Genomic DNA, 21664 nt, shown 5'->3' on the forward strand with positions numbered 1-21664 from the left:
CTCCTTGAATCTTCTCTCGTTTTACTTCTCAGGGAAGTCTCCCACAAACGTCGCAGCCAACCACGGTACAGTCCCAGGCCAGCTGGCCAATAGCACCCACTTTTCTCCACATAGAGGCAGTCATCTATATCCAATTGATGATTGCCTATTGGGTGATTTTATATGATTCTTTCATTACGTCAGGGGTTTTCCGGAATCTTCTAAAAGAACTTGCATTCCTGCAAGTGGCAAAGTGAAGGATATTCAGCATTTCTGTAACAAGATGCAAAGCAGTGAGCATCTATTCAGTGATTTCCAGGGTCAGGCCCATATAGATGCTAGTTTGGGAGGTCTGAAGGCCATGCCAATAACAGAATATAGACTTTACTCCCATGGGGCTTAAATCCTTGTTGAAGTCGTAAGAGAGACTGTGAGCAAATGAGACAAACATCCACCAAAACATATTAATTGCTGTAGAAGAAGTTTGAAAATGAAGTTTTATGGTGGTTGAGAGAAGGAAATCGTACCCTTGGGAAGATTCTCGTGACTCTGACCTCACAAGTAGCTATGCTTGATCTTGCCAGCGAGGCCAAAGGAGTCACCAACCTGTCTGTGAACTCCTTCAAGCCAAAAGAACTCTCTGTGTCGAAAAATATAGAGCGATGCCCTAGGTCCTATTTACTATGATTGAATTAGAAAATTTCATCGGGGAAAACTTCACCTTCAAGAATCATCAGCAACACCGCCACTTTCCTTTTAAATCATAGTTAGACATTGTGTAATCTGTTTTGCTAGTTATTTTATTCCACAGTTTTACCGTTCATGTTAATTAGAATCTATCTTTAAGTAATGAATCAGGAAACCAAAGTGAGTGGTAAATGTTCCGAGTGTTTTTCACGTACAGAAAATATCTATTTGGGTTCTACAAAGAATCACAACTTGACTATAGGGTTCTTTTTTTTTTTTTTAATTTCTTTTTTAACGCTTATGCATTTTTGAAAGACCTAGAGAAACAGAGCGCCAGCAGGGGAGGGACAGAGAGGGAGACACAGAATCTGAAGCAGGTTCTAGGCTCTGAGCCGTCAGCACAGAGCCCAATGCAGGGTTCGAACCCACGAACCGTGAGATCATGACCTGAACCAAAGTTGGATGCTTAACCGACTGAACCACCCAGGCGCCCCAACTAGAGGGTTCTTCTAGCAGATGCTTTTATTTTCACATCTTATAAATTACACCTTGTCTTCTGGCTCTTAGAGCTACAGAGGAGAACTACGATATCAAACTGACTTTGGGGATGACTGACAGAAATAAGTCATTGATATTTTCTTCCTAGATAGTCACAGCATTCTTTTTTCTTGCACGCAGATATTTTAACCAAGTTGTGTAGTGATTGATGTCTTTTAATCAATTTCTTTATACACAAGATCTTATTTGAATCTACAGAGCTTTACTCAGTCCTCCAACATTTTTTTCTATTATTATTTCTACCATTTCTATGTTATTTTTCCTTGTGTGTTGTTTCAACTCCATTTCTCTGGCCTCATTTTTATACATGCCAATTGTTAAGGGACTGGGTCTCTGTTGACCTCTTTTACAAATGTTTAAATGTTCATATTCTTCATTCAGTGAAAATCCCACCTCAGGATCAATTTTCTTGCAGACTAACGTTTCACTTTGTAATTGGTCTGGGGAAAATTTCCGCTCTGGTATTGTATGTTTTTTGTTCCATTATGCTCATTCCATTTTTAATTCTGCTTTGGTTTTTTTTTTAATTTTTTAAAATGTTTATTTATTTTTGACAGAGAGAGAGAGAGAGAGAGAGAGCTAGCATGAGTGGGGGAGGGGCAGAGAGAGAGGGAGACACAGAATCCGAAGCAGGCTCCAGGCTCTGAGCTGTCAGCACAGAGTCCGACACGGGGCTTGAACCCATGAACCGCGAGATGGTGACCTGAGCCGAAGTCAGAAACTCAACCGACTTAGCCACCCAGGCGCCCCTTAAATCTGCTTCTTTTTCAGTTCGGTTGGTTTTCCCCGCAGTTTATTTTTTAACCTCCCATTTCATAGGTCTGTAGTTTTTAGTCATTTTGTGAATATAAAGTAGATATTATTTATGTTAGTTCTTTTTTCTTATTTTTATTTTAAAAATATAGTTTTAATATTCTCTGTGAGGGCTTTGTGGTCCTCGTTATAGGTTACCAAATCTTTCCATAGTCATGTGTTACTGTTTGTTTGTTGTTTTTTTCACTGTTTATATTCAATAATCTAAAATGAGGGGCACCAGGATGGCTCAGTTAAGCACCCAACTCTTGATTTCAGCTCAGGTCACGATCTCATCGTTTGTGAGTTCGAGACCCACCTCTAGCTCCAGGCTGGCAGTGCAGAGTCTGCTTGGGATTCTATCTCCCCTTCTCTCTCCGCCCCTCCCCTGCTTGCACTCACTCTCTTTCTCAAAATAAATAATGAAACTTAGGAAAAAAAGAACCTAAAACGAGAAGAAGTCCCTATCAGCCATGTGCTGTCTATATATTTGGTGGGTGGGTTCTCCTTTAATTTTATGACACTCAACTGTTTTCAACTAGGATGATCCTACTAGACTGTAGACCAGCGGCCAGGTTGATATTACATCGTACTACCTACGTCCTGATCCCGACGTCTGGGAGGAATGTGTTGAAAGTCAGAACTCAGAACTTCTAGAACATCTTCTTCGATACAATGGTACCCGAGGAACACAAAATCACATCCACTTTTCTTATAAACCTCCTCTACACCAATATGGATTAGGGGGCTTTGTCCCTGATGCTGTTTGCCGCACCACCAGGAAAGATCCATCTATCCCAACCGACTGCAAGCTGTGAACCCACCCGCTTTCCTTCTGTAGCCACAGAATGACATCTAGGCTCACAAGAGCATCAGTGATCAGGGGGACTCCTGAGTGGACACCCCCTGCTGGCCATCCTGTCGGCCCGTCTCCTACAAATCAGAAATGTTAGCGGGATTCCGTGAGGGCTTCTCTGCTTATTACGATTTGGTGCTAGTCTCTCAGGAAGGGGCGTCACGGCTCTCAAAGTCTCCCTTCAGTCGTTTTTCATAACCGTACTGTATACGGTCAATTCTTAAATTTCTGCCACCTCAGTCTCTGTTTGCATGGATGACACAGGCTTTTCCTTGGTGACAGAGACTTTGATAATTTTCCTGATAACCCTGTTGGGCCACAGGAATGGGGGGGGGGTGTGGAAAATTAGATTCTCAACGTCAAGCGCCATTTAACCAGAAATAAGCCTTTTGGTTTTAGTTCCATCTTTTGGGACCAGAGTCTCTTCTCTTTGTTCCAAAGAGAACAAATCTGTCCTTTCCTCTGCAGGGTAATTCGGCAGTAATGGAGGACAACTGTCATGAGTAGCCACCCTGAACCAGAGTCTCTCTCTCCTCTGGGTGAAACAGACCTATGCTCTTCCAATGGGAAGACTCGTGCTTTCTCACAGGGCCTTGTTTCAATGTTTCTGTGTGTTTCTGAGGAGGCCGCACACACAAATGAACACGCCACACTGGTCGTTCCCTGACCAGTGCTTAAGTAGGATGGTTGCCTCCTTCAGTACAGTGACTGTACTTCCGTAATCAGAGGCAACACTGTGTCAGCTTCCTGGGTGTCACATCACGTAGTTGACACATACGGCCCTTTCTCGCAATTGCAGCCGCTAAACTTTGCCCAAGAGGCTTTGACTGAGCCATGGGTTTCTCCTTCAATAATTTCAGGCCTTTGCTTCTTTGGAAGGAAGCGCGGGACCTCCCATTCGTTCTGCTTACGTTGCTGTATATTTGGGGCATCGTTCACACCGATTCGCATTCTTTCACTCGCTGCGTCCAAGATCCTTTCTGGGTCTGTTGAAGCAAATTTGACGGGCGAGGCTTCTATATCATCCTTCTGATCCTGGAAAAAAGAAAAAAAATGCAGAACTAGAGGAAGCTGTCATGGCACAGGGTGGCCATGACACGCCCTTAGACACATCTCCACCCCCGCCCCCCCCCCCCGCCCCCCCGGCACCGTATCAACTCACTTAATTGCCCATGCCTGGGAATATGAACTAAGTCCAGAACCTGCTCGTGATCTCAGATTTTACCCCTTTGATCACTGGAATGCCGGGAAGGGCTTTGTATACTCAAGGGAACTTTTCAAAATTCTTAATTTTCTGTGTGTGTGTGTATATGTGTATGCGTGAGCATGTGGGGGGTGGTTCTGTATGTGCGCCTGCACATTTGTGTGTGGCTGTGTGTGTGTGTGTGTGTACGCAAGAGATTTAGGGGCTCCCAAATATCAGAAGAAAATTCATTTCCTCTTCAATAAGAAGCATTATGAAATAGCTTATGGTACAGGAGCGAAGTCCCAGAATGTCATCTTTGTGATCGGTGTCTGCAGCGTCTCTGGGATTTGTCATAAACTGATTCAACTCAAAAGTTATCTGGAAAAATTAAGCTCTCAAAGAAATCTTGGCAGTCCTCTACCTTTTCCTGGATTTCAGGGAGCGATTTTGATTTGTGATCTCTTAAGTCCGTAACAATTTGCTATTTCTAATTTATTGCTTCATTTGTGACTGCTGCTACGGCAAGGTAAATTTATTCTGATTTGCACAACCTAAGTCCTTCCTCTGACAGTGACTAATTATTACCTGAGTTAAAATAATGAAAGTGTCGGAAAGTGTCCGAATGCAATTTGTTAGGAAAACATGTGGCATGCCGTGTTACCCCGGTCCAGAAAAGCCTAAGTGATCAGAAACCATGGAGAATTAAGAAATGTTTTTTCCCCTCAAAGGTTATAAATCAATGTAGAAAATTTTAGGAACTTTCATTGCAAAGAACTGAATTTGGTGACAAAAGGAGTGCTTGCGGGTTTTTAAATATCTTATATCTTAATAAAAATAACTCTTTAAGGGAACCCACCGTAAGATCGTACAATAACACCATTCAAGGAGTGAAGAGAACCAACGTTTGCCGAACGCCTCCTACGTTCCTGACTTTCCCTGGCCTAGGCACATCAACTGCTTCGTCTCATTTGATTTCCACAATCATTCCATATGGGCTTATTTTTAATTTTCCTGTTTACTCGCCAGCACACAGAGATTCAGAGCTTATATAATTTTCCCCAGGACAAGCGGATGAGAATTAGAGCTGCATTACAGGGCGCCTGGGGGGCTCGGTCGGTTAAACGTCTGACTCTTGGTTTCGGCCTCGTTCAGGGTTTGTGAGCTGAGAGTCTCGAGTCCGGATCTGTGCTGACAGCACTGAGCCTGCTTGAGAATCTTTCTCTCTCCCTCTCTCTCTCTCTGCCCCTCCCACGCTCATGCTCTCTCTCAAAATAAATAAACTTAAAAAAAATTAAAGCTGTGTTTCAAACACCAATTTCTCTGACTCAAATGCTCGTGCTCTTTCTTGCTGCACCAAAATCTCGCTTTAGGTCGACTTATTTATTTATTTTTTACCATGTGCCGCAGCTGAAAATATAAAATAACCTGGTGGGGCTCCTATTTAAGAAGCGAGATATATGGAACTATGTGTGTATGTAATAGAACTGATTGTTAAAACAAGGAGTGATAAATGCAAACCTGAAATCAGTAAAAGAATTTGGTGGAGAAACAGAGGAGCCAAAGAATTCTTCATTTGCATCATTTCCAAAAGCAATGTCTGGCTCAGGCCTGAATTCTTGGATTTTTTCAGACGTCCAGCCATTCTGTAACTTAGTTACTCAGTCTCTAAATACTGTTTTTCAGTTTCAAGGCTCTCTTTACAGATTTATAACCCAAATATGTTAGGCATGTCAGGGTTACTCCAGCTAAAATATGTATAATTACAATAATAATTATGATAATGAAGAAAGTACGTTTCCAAAAGAGGCTCCATTTAAATTAATGGTGTAATTTTTATACGCGTAGGAAATTTACAAAAAGTGGTAACTAAATTTTGGCAATTTTAGACTACAATTTAATAAAGATACGTTTATGTTGGAGGCTCTGTTCTTTCATGCTAAAAACCCTGTTAAGTTATTAAGATGAGCACTTAAATATTTCTCAAGTAAAGATGTTTCTGCTTACCAGGCCCTTGAGTGTACCTGTATTGTTAATTTAAGGAGCTGTTACAAGCATATTCCATATTTTGCGTTAAACTATCTTAACCAAATATGCGTGTGTGTGTGTGTGTATACAGTGTAGGTAGTGTTCATTTGGAGGAAGGATTTCTTAATTCGAGTATGTTGTTAATTATGAATAATTTTTAAAAATTCATTTCCAGAGGGTCACCGACAAGATACTAACAGATGTTCTAGATGTGGCTGGCCAGCAGCCTCAGTGGTACAACACATTGATGACATGTGACTATCACCACCTTCAAAAGTTCTTAAAGGAGACCTAGAAACATGGCGAATCAAAAAGATTCTCTCTACCAAATTGATTTTCAACCCAAATATTCACTGATGCAGCATAAACAAAATATGGTGCATACACACAATGGAATATTATTCAGCCCTAAAGACAAATGACATTCTAATATGTGCTATAGGGGCACCTGGGTGGCTCAGTCAGTTAAGCATCTGACTCTTGGTTTCGGCCCAGATCATGATCTCACGGTATTGTGAGTTCGAGCCCAGCTTCGGGCTCCGTGCTGCAGGCACAGAGCCTGTTTGAGATTCTCCTTCTCTCTCCCTCTCTCTGCCCCTCCCCTGCTCACACGGTCTCTGTCTCTCTCTAAAATAAAAATAAACTTAAAAAAATATATATATACTAATACGTGCTACAACATGGATGAACTTTGAGGACACGACGTTAAGTGAAATACGCCAGACACAAGAAGGCAAATATTGTACGTTTCCACATATACGGGGTACTTAGAAGAGTCAAATTCATAGAGACAAAAAACAGAATGGTGGTTTCCAGGCGATGAATGGAGAAGGGGATGGGACCTATTATTTATTTAATGGGTAGAGCTTAGATTGAGGAGATGTAACCTTTCTGGAGATGGATGGCGGTGAAGGCTGCACAAAATCATGAATGTACTTAATGACACTGAATTGTACACTTAACGAGGGTTAAAATGGTAAATGTCGTTATGTACGTGAACCACAAGAAAAAAGAACCGATTTTCAGTTTAAGAAATGTATGGTCTTATAAGTGATGTCCTAAAATATATTTACTTTTTTGGAAGGGACAAGTTAGCATAGGGACAAAGCAAAGAAAACTTTGAAAGTGAAGCGAAGTATTTTTTTTAACGTTATATCTTTGAAGAAGTAATATATGCAAATGATAACGCAAATTTTTCCACCGGCTTCATTGTAAAACTTAGTCTCTCTTCCTCGTTCTCGAGTCACTGGAGGCAGACATTATTATCAGTTTTGAGTAGAGTCTTCCAAGAGATCCTCACATAAATAAATAAATGAGCATTTGTGCAAGTTTTTCTTTCTTTTCCCCTTAACTCAGATGCTAGTGTTCCTTACTTTCTTCCGATAAGAAATCTTGAAAATTCTCCTTTTATCATACTGCCTCCTACTTTTTGATTGCTGCAGTGGTATTTCATTGTATGAATGCACATAGTTGATCTAAAAATCTCCTACGGATGCATATTAAGATTTGTTTCCGGGGCGCCTGGGTGGCGCAGTCGGTTAAGCGTCCGACTTCAGCCAGGTCACGATCTCGCGGTCCGGGAGTTCGAGCCCCGCATCAGGCTCTGGGCTGATGGCTCAGAGCCTGGAGCCTGTTTCCGATTCTGTGCCCCCCTCTCTCTGTGCCCCTACCCCGTTCATGCTCTGTCTCTCTCTGTCCCAAAAAAAAAAAAAAAAAAAAAAAGATTTGTTTCCAACATTTTAGAATCATAAGTGCCTCTTCAGTGAGCGCCATTGTAGGAACAGCATTTCCCATTTGTGGGAAAATGAAGATAATTTAAGAAGTTTGGCAACGGGGAACTGTGGCTTCTTGGATAAACTATCAGCCAATACAGCTAGATCTATCTGGAAGGAAGGATGATGGAGCGTGCCTCCTTCATCAGAAGATAAGATAGAAGGTCAGAGTGCTAACTGAGCAATATTAGGGACTCAGCAGTCGCATAAGGAAAGTAAACATTCTAGAAGGAAAACATGCTAGGATTTAATGACAAGAATGTAGAAAAAGGTAGTTTAAAATGTCAGGGTTTAAGGGGCACTTGGGTGACTCAGTCTGCTAAGTGTCTGATTCTTGATTTCAGCTCAGGTTATGATCTCACAGTTGGTGGGTTCGAGTCCCACATTGGGCTCTGCAGTGACACCTTGGAGCCTGTTTGGGATTCTCTCTCTCCCTCTCTCTCTCTGCCCCTGCCCTACTTGTTCTCTCTCTCTCTCAAAATAAATAAATAAGCCTAAAACAATTTCAGGGTTTTAAGGACTGCAAGGTTTCTAGACTGAGAGTCTGGGAAAGTAAGTTCAGTTCTGCATTTATTGAGTAGTTTCCCAGGTGCCTGGCATTGTGCCCTATGTTAGAATGGGAGAGCAGTACCGTAAGCCCTCTGACATAAGTCACTATCAGCTTTTCAGAACTGCTTTAGAATCATTATGGCAGGCACACGGGGTCTAGAAAATATCTAAGTTCGGGAGAATAACAACCTCTCCTTAGAACTAACGCAAGGTCTGTGCACAGCATCTCGCACACAATGGGCTCAGGACAATTACGTTATGGACTAACTGACCTTTGGTATAACAGGAGATAATGAATTCAGAATAGTTTCCTTTCACATCCACAACATAGAGTCGTTTTCTTGGATTGCTGAAAATGGCCGCCATCTTTGCTTTCGCAAATGTGTTTTGGTTCCCAGTAAGTGAGTCACCGAAAAACGTGCCGAATGAATGAAAGAAAGGATGAAATGAAGAGAGCCCATTAAGAATATCGACCACAGGAGTGCCAAAAACGGCAGCCTGGAGATGATATCCTCATAAACAAGAAAGATTTCATGAAGTGAAATTGGAGGGTACGTTTCCAGGAAAGCAGGAAGACACATGAGCATCTAACGGGAGGGCAACGAACTTTAGAGACAGACATACCTAGGTTTAAATCCCACATCGAAGAAACGAGACCGATTCAGAGCAAGTTCCTTCACATTCTAAGCGCCAGTTTCCTTGCTCGTAAAAACATACCGTAAGACTTATTTTGCGTATGAATGAAACAGAAAAGGTAATTCTATAGATACATAAAGCGCTGAGCAAATTCAGGTGTGTGGTGTATATTCAGCAAAAGCAACTTCCTGTCGCTTTCCTCTCTTGTAGTCCCAAGTACTATTTCTAAGATAAAAATAATCGCATTTGGAAATTAATGGAAGAACGGACCATCTAAGATTGGAGGCTGTATAGTGAGGTTAAGAGCATACGGTAATGGAGCTTGACCACACGGATCCTATCTGAGCCTTGCTACTTAGCCACATATTTGCCGTTTCCACCTCCTTTCCTTTCCATTACTCCCAGTACCACGGAGATAAGCAAGGTACCAATTCACACAGTTGCATGGTCTAAGGAAATCATGCTTGTGCAGCAATTTTCCCAATGTAAGCGCTCAGAAAATTATAGTTGATGAAAGAATTTATTGGCATGTGAAGCTACTCTTATCCACTTGCTATAAGTAAACTGAGCTGTTATTCTGCATTTCACCACCTGAAAAACTGCAAAGAACTCTAGAAATGAGCGGCCATTTAATTATTGTCTAAAAGTATGTCTAAAGCGAATGCAAATCATGGGCTCATAGACGTGGAATGTTAGCATGGGGAGGGACCACCTCCGACTTGGGGAAAAACTATCTTCACCCCCTCCCTTTTCGAGCGGCAAGGCAAACAGAGACTAACTGGACAGTTCTGTTACCTTTAATGTGTTTGAGCATGCTGTGTTAAATCTGCTTTTACACTGTAGCATCTACTGAATATTTCCTCCGAGAACAGGTCTTACGATTAGATTAGATTATACGAGATGAGACCAGTCAATAAGGGATTGTTTTTTCCAACCCAGCTTGCCAGTGGAAGTAACTCTTTTTAAATTACTCCAAGACCTTCTTTGTGGGAGGCTAGGAAAAATATGCCCATGAATCATAAAATTGACAAGCCCGGAGGCTGACTGGGTCTGGTCTAGGAGATGCAAAGAACAAAGAGAAGGTGGTTGAGGAGGAACCGTATACTCCGAAGGTAAAAATAAACAACCCACCACCAGCAGCACAAACAACTTGACCCGGAGATAACAACGTCCTTGACCAACATCTTAGGAGAAACAAAACAAAACAAAACAAAACAAAACAAAAACATGATTTTACTGTACAGCTGAGGCATAAGTAGGCCAAAGAATACTTGCATTCTTGCTGCCTTTACTTTTATTTTCCAGTTTAATCCATTTTCAGTCACAAAGGTTTTCTCCTTTTTCCTTAGTCTCCTGTCATCACTAGTTAACAGCTCACCTGTTTTAAAAATATCTTGACCCGAATAAGAAAAGCCCCTTTTGAATTAATTACTCCTCTCGGGAAAGTGAAGGTACTTCCCTTAATTCAAAGTTAAACTTGTAGAGTAAAAGAGGAAAAAAAAAATCCCCGAAAACTCACAGCTCTTCCTTGCTGGTCAAACAGTCTAGCAGGAGAGGAGAAAAAGGGTTGCATTTAAATACCTGTTTTGCCTATAAAGATTCTTCATATCTCACAAAACCGAATTCTTCGGTAAGATTGACATTTCAGAAGAGGAGGAAAGGCAGACAGGTGAGCTCAGATCAAAATGGATTTTGCCAACCTTCCATTTTAAAGGTCAAGGTTGTTGCAGACTTGTGTTGTGTTCTTAGTCTGAAGCTCCCGACTTCATTTCCACCATTGGGGAAATGCCCGGGGAACAAAAGGAAAAGAATTCTTCCCTTGCTCTCCCTGGGACTTCAAATGCCTGCGGAGGACGTCTGCATTACGACAACAAAATGACTTCCTGTCATCTGTGCTATTCTTCTCGAGGTGGAGGAAGGATGTTTCATTTATGAATTTATGAATTTTGGACAATTCTGGAAAAAAAAATGACATGAGGTAACCTTTTCCTCCAGGCTTCGTTGCTCCAGACTGTACTGGTCAATTTTGTTGAATGGTTATGCCCTCCCTTCTAAGAGGATTCGTCTTCCACTTCCACACTTCTCACCTGTCAGAGCGATCACTCACTCTGGAGTCTGTTCTGGGAGAACTTAAAAGACGAGTCCAACCGTGATGTAGTCTCGGGTGATCTGAGATAGCACCTTAATATAATGTGCCTCTATCTGCCTTGGTTTTTTGGTTCACGCTGACCCTGGCCACACACTGAGAGTTCCATGCACCTCTTGCCTTTGAGAAGCCCACAGTCAACGAGAGGACACGTGCCCAAAGAGAAAGTTGGGTCCCTTATCTTTGAGGGAGATGAAATATTTGTGTGAAAAATTCTTTTAAAAAAATTTTTTAATGTCTATTTATGTGTGAGAGAGAGTACGAGTAGGGGAGGGGCAGAGAGAGAGGGGGTGGGACAGAAGATCCAAAGTGGGCTCGGTGGAGGGCAGCGAGCTGGATGTGGGGCTTGAACTCACCAACCGAGATCATGACCTGAGCTGAATGTCTGATGCTTAATTAACCAAATGAGCCACCCACCCCCACGCACCTCTTTGTGAACCAAGTTCTTCAAAGGACTACTTTCATATGAGTAGAGTTTAAGCACATCCACTTGATGAGGGTGGTTTTAAATTTTGGCCTAATGCTCTCTCTACGCTGGCATATAATACGAGTTTTACTGTTATGATGTTTTAAATATTAATAGAAAAATATAACATAGCATAGTGCTCTATTTTGGGGTATTTTACGATACATGACAATTATGTGTAATAAAGGGAAGGAAAAAGTTTCCCTCGGCCCTCTTGGGGACGCTGGGGCGGGTCTGAAAATTAACCTGACAGAGCCAGATGAACAAAACAGCAGACGCATTTAGTTAACATAAATTTTATGTGAGGTGAGAGCATTCATTAGGAAATAGAGACTCAAGGAAAGGGTTAAACAAGTATGTTTCTGCTAGATTTGATGGACAGTGGACAGCCATGGGAAAATACGGTAGGCTGACGATTATGAGGAGAGTGTAGCAGAAACTGAACAAAGCCTGTCCAGATTCTTCTGAACCTCATCTTCCGTGTTTTAAAATACGGCCGAGTTACAAGACACAAGATTTCGTGCTGTATCACAAAGGCAGAGCATCCCACACAGTTCACACTGTGCACGCTTATGACGCACACGCCCCCACACACAGAGGAAAAGAGTCCGCGTTGTTAGAACTCAAGTAAGAGCTAAGCTGATGGAATGTTAATGCTAAAAGTTCCTCGAAAATGGTCAGTAATAACCCCCCATTTCCAAAATGACTTAACAGGGGTCTAGAGATCCCAGCAAGGTGGTCCAGTGGCAGACGGTTGGTTAATGGCAGAGCAGGGAGTGGAGGCTGGCCCTCCTGGGTCCCGGCCAGGCCCGCCCTCAGCTCCCCATTTTCAGCAACCGCTCTGTTCTCCGTGGATTTGAGGACATGTCTTCAACACCATCGAGTTGCACAAAACAAGCCTGTGCAACTGAACCACTTAGGTTCCTGATATTTGACATTTAACACCTCGCACTGAGGACTATCTTTGACCCATCAGGGCTACATCTGAACCTGAAAGAAAAATGTTTGTGTTTGTTATTAGACATATATATGCCTGTCTCCCTTCCCGGCTCTTGGAGACCCGTGTCTCTATTGTCAGCTCCGTTTCCTGTGTTTAACCCATGCTCTGTCTCCCCTGATTGGCCCTAATGGAGCTTGACAGTTGTAGAGTTAATCTAAGCCCCGGTCTCCAGGTTTCACCTCAGGAAACAGTCGGTCTCCAGAGTGTTGGAGGTTCTTGCCTATATTCCCCCTGGGTCCTTTCCCAGCCCAGCTGGGGAGACTTTCCCATTGTCTGCCAAATGGACACCAATGAAGTCAACCGTTCCCCAATTAGAATTGTGTCGAATTCCCCTTGTTTTCTGGGGCTCCTGCTCTCAGGCAAGGCTCTGTTTTTGGCATTAGTTCCAGAAGGAGGAAAATAAATAAATAAATGGCAGCCCTTTCCTGTAACCCAGTCCTCCTGGGCTTTTCCTGTCAGCCACTCACACAACTTGATCCTGGGATGTAAGGCAATTGCTTGGTAGCCCTGAGGTTTGTCATCTGCATAATCCTTCCACCAGCCTGTTCTCAGGGCAGGGCCCCGAACTAAGGGCCTGCCGCTGGCCCAGGAGGGGCACTCAAGTTGCTGGGAAGAGGCGGGAAAACTCCTCTTTGTACCCAAAGACGTGGGTTTGCTCCGAGGAGATAAAGCCCGGCGTCTCGCTTTCTGGAGGAAATGCCCCTCCATTTGGACAGCCGCCTTTAAGGCAGATGTGTTCTTGCGATGAAGGATTTTGCAGAGCGCGGCATTTCCAGGCAACGTTTAAGATGTCAATCAGTGGTGTTTGAAATCACTCAGGCTGTCACAGCTGGGTGACACTGGGGCTGAGTCGGGGAGTCTTTAGAGAATGGGGATGTTGTTGACTTCGGAATGCACTTGTTTGTGAAACACAGTCAATCACAAATAAGATCTTCTTCGAAGAATCCTATTTATTGTCATATATTTTTAAGCATTTATTCAGCGTGTTCATTTGGTAGGCTCACAAAGAACAAAGAAAGGCATATGGCTTGGAGCCACACTTCTCCGACTATAACGTGCGCAGGGCCACCTGGGATCTTATTAAAATACAGATTCTGACTCAGGAGACCTGGGATGGGGCCCAAGATCCTGTATTTTCCCTAAGTTCCTGGGTGAGGCTTCCTCTCCCTCACCGCAGTCTGAATGACAAGAGTTTGGACCGGTAGGGAAATTGATAATTAATAAATTGATAGGTGATTAAGTTAATAGGCAAAAAGATATATCATTCTTACAGGATTGGGTTCACGACAACAAAATAAAATGGAGTCATGAATGATGTGCTCGGATATGTCAGATAAAATGTCTTGTCAATCCGTGGTTCATTTTTCTCTCCACAGTATCATGGCGTCTATATGCTCATTCATTTGTTCGGTCATTCACTCATTCATTCACTCACGCATTCATTCACTCATTCATTCATTCGCTCGCCCATTCATTTATTCACTCGTCCATCATTCACTCACTCACTCATTCACTCATTCGTTCATGTGACATCGTTATGTGTGGCATTCAGGTACGCACTCAGATACACAAGATAACGGACCGTGGAGATCTCTGACCTCCAGATAAAACATAAAGAAAACGAGGTTCAGCATCTATAGTTGTATCAGTTGCATTTAAATGGCAATCCCTAAATGGTAGGGGTTTCAAACAGTCAGAGGGTACTGGGATTTGTTACGGGATGGCTCGAGTCTCCCCAAGGTGCAAAGGTGGTTCCGTCTGGCTCTCTCTACTTCAAACTCAGAATGGGCAGCCCCACGGTCTGCTGACCGACACGACTCACAGCCCAGTTTCCATCTGGTGAGGGAAGAGCCTGCACAAGGCCACGAACGATGGGAAGCAGGGCCGTTGAGGGGAATCGGTGGAGTTGGGTGGCCACCATACAACACGGCCCAAGTGAAGAAGACAAACTTAAAGACCTCAGTGGGTCGGAGCACAACGGAATCAGTGCGAGCCACGTTTTCAGGAGAAGGCAAACAAGCCACTGACGATAGTTATGCATTTGTTACTTTGCTTATTTGAAGTTAAATAAACGTTTGCTGCAATAAATTAGAAAATAATGAAAAGCCGGAAAAAAAATCTATAATCAAATTAATAAACGGGATAGCTGTTTTAAATGGCTCTTTATCTGGAGAAAAGCAACATAACGTCAAAGAGTAAGATTTGAAACAAAAAAGCTAAAGGCCACACAGGAAATTATATGTTACAGGGGAAAAGGGTCCTTTTAAAAGCAGAAGATGACAATGTATCAATGATCTAGGTAGGTTTTAAATAATGTGCTTCCCGCTTACCGCAGCCTGCAAAGGAATTCCTCGGCTTGTCACAAATCACCCACAATCCCCCGAGACTTCACTCAACAGTCAGATACAATAATGTGAAAATCCCCACCTCCCTGCACTTTCCAGCTTTATGCCACAGCCGGAAAGACAGTACCAACTATTAGCCAAACGAGGCTGACTCCATTTTCCCTGAATTATATTTGTTTGGAAAGTGATCAATAAGCCTTGTGTAAAAGGAAAATTGACACGTACATTTTTGAAAAGAAGAATGGCCTGCCCGAAAGAAGCCATTTCTGCCTCTCTGTGGCTTCTCATTTGAGAAAAAGGGAAAAAAATCCTCTGGATCTTAGGGCTGTGTGTGTTAAGAGTCAAATGCCAACCGTTCATCAAGCTTTGAACGTTCAGAAACGATGACCTCACGTTGTGAGATCCACATAGATGTTGACGTTCCCCTCCCTTGACGGTCGATGTATTTCCCAGCCTTCGCCCTTCCTTCTCTGGCTCCTCCCATTCTCTGTCACCTAATGCGATATTCTGGGCACTTTTCCAGGCCTGATGTCCCTTGCTGTTCTTCTCTCTGGTTGTTGTCCTAAGAAAGTAATGGCATAGCATTATTAAAATATCATTACTTTCTATGGGGAAAAGTAAGAGAATGCTTTTATTTAATTTTCCACTAATGAGGCCACCTGGAGCTGTGCCCAGAGGACCTTGCACTTGCTGTTTCAGATGATGGGAAAACATCTAGATCTTGGTGGGAGCTGGCAGCAGACTTTTGGGGGGGTGTTGAGACTACCCCACCATGTTCCACCGGGGACTTCCTCCTACTGTCTCAACTGTTCAGCCGCAGCAGAGACGTAGAAGTCCAGCCGGAGGGATGGCAAGAGTATCTCTCGCCTGACCCAAAGCAGGCCAGCCTGAAACACTTACAAGGAAGTTTGTCTTTCGGGAAATTTGCAGCCCAGTTTTCGCTCTCCCCCGAGACGTGAATAGCTCAGGTAGCATTCAGGTAAGCATCCACAATTTGGGGAACCCCGTTAAGCAAATAAAATAAACAAAAAGAAATAAATAAAATAAATAAGTAAAATAGCTCTAGCAACTTTTTGAGGCTTGGTCTTCCCTGGTTCAAATGGCTCTTTCAGGTAGGGGCGCCTGGGTGGCGCAGTCGGTTAAGCGTCCGACTTCAGCCAGGTCACGATCTCGCGGTCCGGGAGTTCGAGCCCCGCGTCGGGCTCTGGGCTGATGGCTCGGAGCCTGGAGCCTGTTTCCGATTCTGTGTCTCCCTCTCTCTCTGCCCCTCCCCCGTTCATGCTCTGTCTCTCTCTGTCCCAAAAATAAATAAACGTTGAAAAAAAAAATTCAAATGGCTCTTTCAGGAAGAAGCAGCCTGGCCTGGTGGTCTCAGGAGAGAGGTTAGAATCAGGCGATTCCGAGGTTCTGGACTCCAGCTTCCTTTCTCACTTGATGGGTGAAATGAGAGCCCACTGCTGGATTTGACACAGAGGGACAACCACGATCAGTCTCACGTTCCTTTTGACTTGACTAATCGGTCTCATGACTGGGGCTGAAAGAGTAGTGACCGTCCAGCCTGGAGAATACAAGTGGGATTTATGGACGCGTCATTTGACGTGTGCCCAGGTCCTCTTGAGCAGATTCTGAAAGCAGTGGACGTTCTTCATGGCCTCTGGTCATTCGTACTTCCGCTTTGGAAGGTAATTTCAAATCAGCATGGTGGCCTGATCCTAACTGATGTAATTAACTACGCTTTGTGGACTTTAGAGAACATCATGCAGAAGGAATGGCCCGTATATCAGGTTCGAGAGTGGTACTTTTGAGTGGGAGAAACAAGAGAGATCGGTTTCCCGTGGACACTGGAAACATCATACAATTTGAGGGCAAAACACAGTTTTGGAGTTCTTCTTCTACTTACTTTAATATAACCTCTTCTGCCTACATCACTCTATGGGTAAGCACATAACTTTTGATGATGTAGGCTGCAAATGATAAAAGTTCACACCAACCCACTTTGAACAGTAAGTAGAAGTTATTGCCTTGTGCAACTAGAAAGTCTTGAGGTATGGGGAGGAGAGGTTTGAACCCAAGCTCACCTCCATTCCTCCGTGAATCTCTGTACTCGGCGTCCTCTGCCTCCTTGGCTTGGCCCATTGGCCTTCAGCTCCACCAATGGAAAAATGGCTGCAGAGTTTCAGAATTTACGTCCAGTGGTGCCTGGGTGGCTCAGTCGGTTAAGCGTCTGACGTCAGCTCAGGTCATGATCTCGCAGCTTGTGAGTTCGAGCCCCGCGTCGGGCTCTGTGCTGACAGCTCAGAGCCTGGAACCTGCTTCAGTTTCTGTATCTCCCTCTGTCTCTGCCTCTACCCTGCTCATGCTCTGTCTCTCTCTTTCTCAAAAATAAAGAAACATTAAAAAAAATTTTTTTTTAAGGAATTCACATCCAGGCACACCGCTCTCCAGAAAAAGGGGTATCTTTGCCTTATTCTCTGCAATGTCCTTCATTGTAATTGGGTGAATAGCTCTTCCCTGAACCCATCATGGTGGCGAGGTAAACTAGCCTGATTGTCTTGGGCTAATTCAGACTTGAATGGGGCTGAATCTTGAATCAATCCCACCCCACCGATGGCTGCTACCAAATGGGGAGAGGCGCGATGGATGCTGGTGGAACCAACAGTGTGATCACTGCCTTCTAAAGGTAAATAAATTGTGTCGCGGTAAAATGATTCATTCGAGATCGTTTAGTCAGTCTGTGCGGAAGCCAATATTTTAATCCATATCAAGGGTCGAATGATACAAAGAGCTCTCCATGATGAAGTGATTTCTCGAAACGCACATCCGATCGCATTATTCCCACCGTCAACCTCCAAGAATGGCACCCAGGATCCTCAGGAGAGAACCCAGACGCCTTGGCTTGGCTTTCAAGGGACTTTGTGTCCTGGGTTCTGCCCGGCATCCCAAACTGACCTGGTATTAAACCCTTTTGACCTTCCCTATGTACTTTTCAGATTCCACTTTCATGCTTTCTCATCTGACTAACCCGTATTACTTTAATGTGGCACTGGGCCAGTTGTCAAGTGGTGTGGCAATTACCAGTTTGTCATAGTGTGCAAACAGGATTAAATGCAAGGCCTTTAGATTCAGCCAGGCCAGAGTGGGAACCATTAACTCCCAGCTACCACAAGGGACTTGTGCCCACATTGTGTTGAGACGCTTGATCACACTTCGGCCTGGCTTCCCCCGGCACTAGGCCATGCCCTCCAGGGGGACCCTAAACCCCACGCCGAGTCTGCTCAAGAGAACACCGTGCTGCCCAACCACAACATGTCCATTGTCCCAACCCACTTTGCCAACCCATTTCCAGGGGGTCTCCACTGACCCCTCTTCTGTAACTTTCCATTTTCCTGTTGCCCACCTAGTCCCCTTTTTGTTCCCACAACCCTTAACCTCTCCCCAGAATCACTTTTTGTTCCATGTCTGTTCCTCCTTTAAAAAATTCAATCGTTTTTGTCCAACTTGAACTTGAGCTCAGTTTATACTGGAGTCTCTCTCCCTTTTTGCAGCAGTCCAAATAAAATTTGTCTTGTCACCATTATCAGGTGTCCAGGGATGTTTCTTTTAATCAATGGTTAGACTCCCAGGTCTGCTACTTAATAATTAAGTGGTCCTTAGCAAATTAGCTTTCCTAAGCCTTCATTTGGTCCCCCCATAAAATGAGAAAAATGATGCTCATCTTACAAAGGCAGGTACATTTAGTACCGACCCTGGCACTTAGTAAGCCCATGACAAACAGTAGTGATTAATATTCTCTTTCCACGTCCTAGGAGATCCCAAGTGTGAAGGTCAGGGCTGTATTTTCATTTCCCTTGTCTCTCCACTGCTCAGTTACTGGGTATCTTCACTGCTTACTGTGAGTTTAATGTGTCCAAACCATACCCAAAGTTTTCTCCTAAATATTCTCAGGTCTTTATTTATTGCTTGTTCATCTACCTTTCTCAGGCCTTTCTTTCAACTCTATGGCAGTTACGTGGTGACCTTAAATTTCACTGGAGAAGCCACGAGTATAACGCAATCTTCTCCCTGGAGTGTTTCAATGAACTGAGAGGGTTCCTACCTTTAATTTGACCTTTGCCTTGGCAGTATTTTTTTATTATTATTATTTTAGAAAGAGAAAGAGAGAGTGTGTGACCAGTGGAGAGAAGCAGAGGGAGAGAGAGAATCTCAAGTAGGCTCCATGCCCAGTGCAGACTCCCATGACCCTGTGATCATGACCTAAGCCAAAATCAAGGGTCTGGTGCTCAACTGACCGTGCCCCCCAGGAACCCCTTCTGACAGTTTTTAGTCAACTGAATGGTCTACCTGACATTCATCACTCAAAACTTTGTTAGCCCTATTGCTAAAGCCCTCCCATTGCCCAACCTCACAAAACCCAAATATCTGCAAATACCTCGTGTCTTTTCATCACCGCCTGCAAACTGACAACTTTCTTCCTTGAGCTCATCTCCTTTTAACATCTTCCCAAACTCAGTTAATGGCAACTACATGTTCCATTTTCCAGCTTCTTCTCTTAGTTCGGCAGAGCGAGTCCCTCTTCCAAATGAACCCCGGTGCCAGTGTGTGCACATAGTTTATTTTTGCCTGGTGGGCATCCCCGCATCTCCAGCCTATGAGAGTTGTTTCCTCCCCACCACAGCGCACCCCCCACCCCCCACCAAGCCAATGTCATGTATTCTTAGCTTTGCCCCATCTCCCTTTCCATCTTCTTCCCATTCTCCCAGATTTCCAAATGAAAGAGAATTCTATCTCTTGGTCTACCTTTGTCTTTGGACATTGGGAAGAACAGGAGGGGACCGGAGGTAAAAATCCCACAGAGGGAAAAACGTCATCTTCACCTTTCCAATGTGGCAGGGGAGGAAGAGTAGGGGAGATGTTATTCCGAGTGTTACATCAGTACATTAATGGAGTGGGTTATTGCTGTAGAGGACAGAGTTCATGTTCCCCAGGGGGGATTGTGGGGGAGGAGGGGAGATTGTGTGTGTTTTTGTTTGTTTGGCTTTTGTTTTCGCTATTGATTGTGAATAGCAATACTGCCTAGGCCCAATACTAGAAATTCCAATTTAGCGATCTGAGGCGAGTCCTGGATTCCAACCGCTTTCTCGGTAGTTTGGATGATACGGTCGGCCAGGTCGAGGAACCCCTGGCGACACGTCAACCAGGAAAGTGGGAAGTTCCAGTAGGGACCCAGTGTGACGGGTGAGAAATTGAAATGCTGGCAGGAAAGTCACAAGATGTTCCAAGAGGCTGAGGGTACAATGCTCCCTCCATAGAGAGGTCTAGTCATCTGCAGTGGAACAGAAGACAGTGTGGAGAGGAGACTGTGAGATGCACACTTCTGGAAGCCTCAGTTTCTCCATTCGTCATTCATTTACTTAGTTCACACTTATTTAAGAGCCCTGGTCCTCAGTCAGGGGCTCTGCTAGGCACCACAGACACAGTGCTGGAGAAGACATCCCTAGCCACTGTCCTCAGGGTGCTCTGTGCCAGTGGATGTGGGGAGAAGGACAGAGTATGATGGAGCAAAGGTAGCAGAAGGACACCGAAGGGGCCAGAGTGGATCACGGAAGTCTCCTGGAAGGAAGAGAATCATGTTCAGAGCTTAAAATGTGAAATCAGTAACAGGGGCCACACTCTTGAATTTTTTCTGCAATGCATGAGGTATGCAGAACAAACAAACAGACCCGGACTTGGGTCTCTTTGCCCACAGGACGCTGGAAAGAACGTGCATGGACGCAACATCAGCCCTGGCATTAGCTGTGGCACCTGAGCAGGCTTCCCTCCTGGCCTCCCTGACTCAGTTACACAAAGAGCATTTTAACACCTGCTCTCACGGTCAGACATTCTCGAGGATCAAAGGAGGTCACTGGCTAGAGCAGCTAGCCCTGCGTCTGGCTTAATGACAGTTCTCTTCCTTCCCCCTCTACCATTCACCACCTTCACAATAAAAAAAAAAGAAATGATAATACTGATAGAAATAATATTAGATAACACAACTACTACTGGTAATGTAAATACACCATATTTGTATAACAATCTACAGTTTATGCCGTACTCTCCCACAACTTATCATCTGACATTACCATTTCCTGTTCTTTCTTCCTTTCTTCTCTTTCCCTCCTTCTTTCTTTTCTCCTTCCCTCCCTTCCTCCCTCCCTCCCTTCCTCCCTCCCTTCCTTCCTTCCTCCCTCCCTCCCTCCCCTCCTTCCCCCCTCCCTCCCTCCCTTCCTCCCTCCCTTCCTTCCTTCCTCCCTCCTTCCCCCCTCCCTCCCTCCCTTCCTCCCTCCCTTCCTTCCCCCCTCCCTCCCTCCCTTCCTCCCTCCCTCCCTTCCTTCCTTCCTCCCTCCCTCCCTTCCTTCCTTCATCCCTCTCTCCTTCCCCTCCCTCCCCCCTCCCTCCCTCTCTTCCTCCCTCCCTCCCTTCCTTCCTTCCTCCTTCCCTTCCTTCCTTCCTTCCTTCCTTCACCTAATAGTATTCTGACTGTCTTAATGGGTAATTAAAATAGTATAAGAGAGTAAATGAATTAAAATCAAAGTGAAAAAAAATAGAACGGCAAAAATGATACCACTAACAAGATTGGCCACGATGCCCTTATTTATATTTCAGGCAAAGTCAAGAGCTGGCTTTCAGT

Source organism: Lynx rufus, unplaced genomic scaffold, assembly GCF_022079265.1.
Source record: "Lynx rufus isolate CCGP_SWC_20201006 ecotype Redwood Valley unplaced genomic scaffold, mLynRuf1.p SCAF_21, whole genome shotgun sequence".
In the NCBI taxonomy this organism is placed as follows: domain Eukaryota; kingdom Metazoa; phylum Chordata; class Mammalia; order Carnivora; family Felidae; genus Lynx; species Lynx rufus.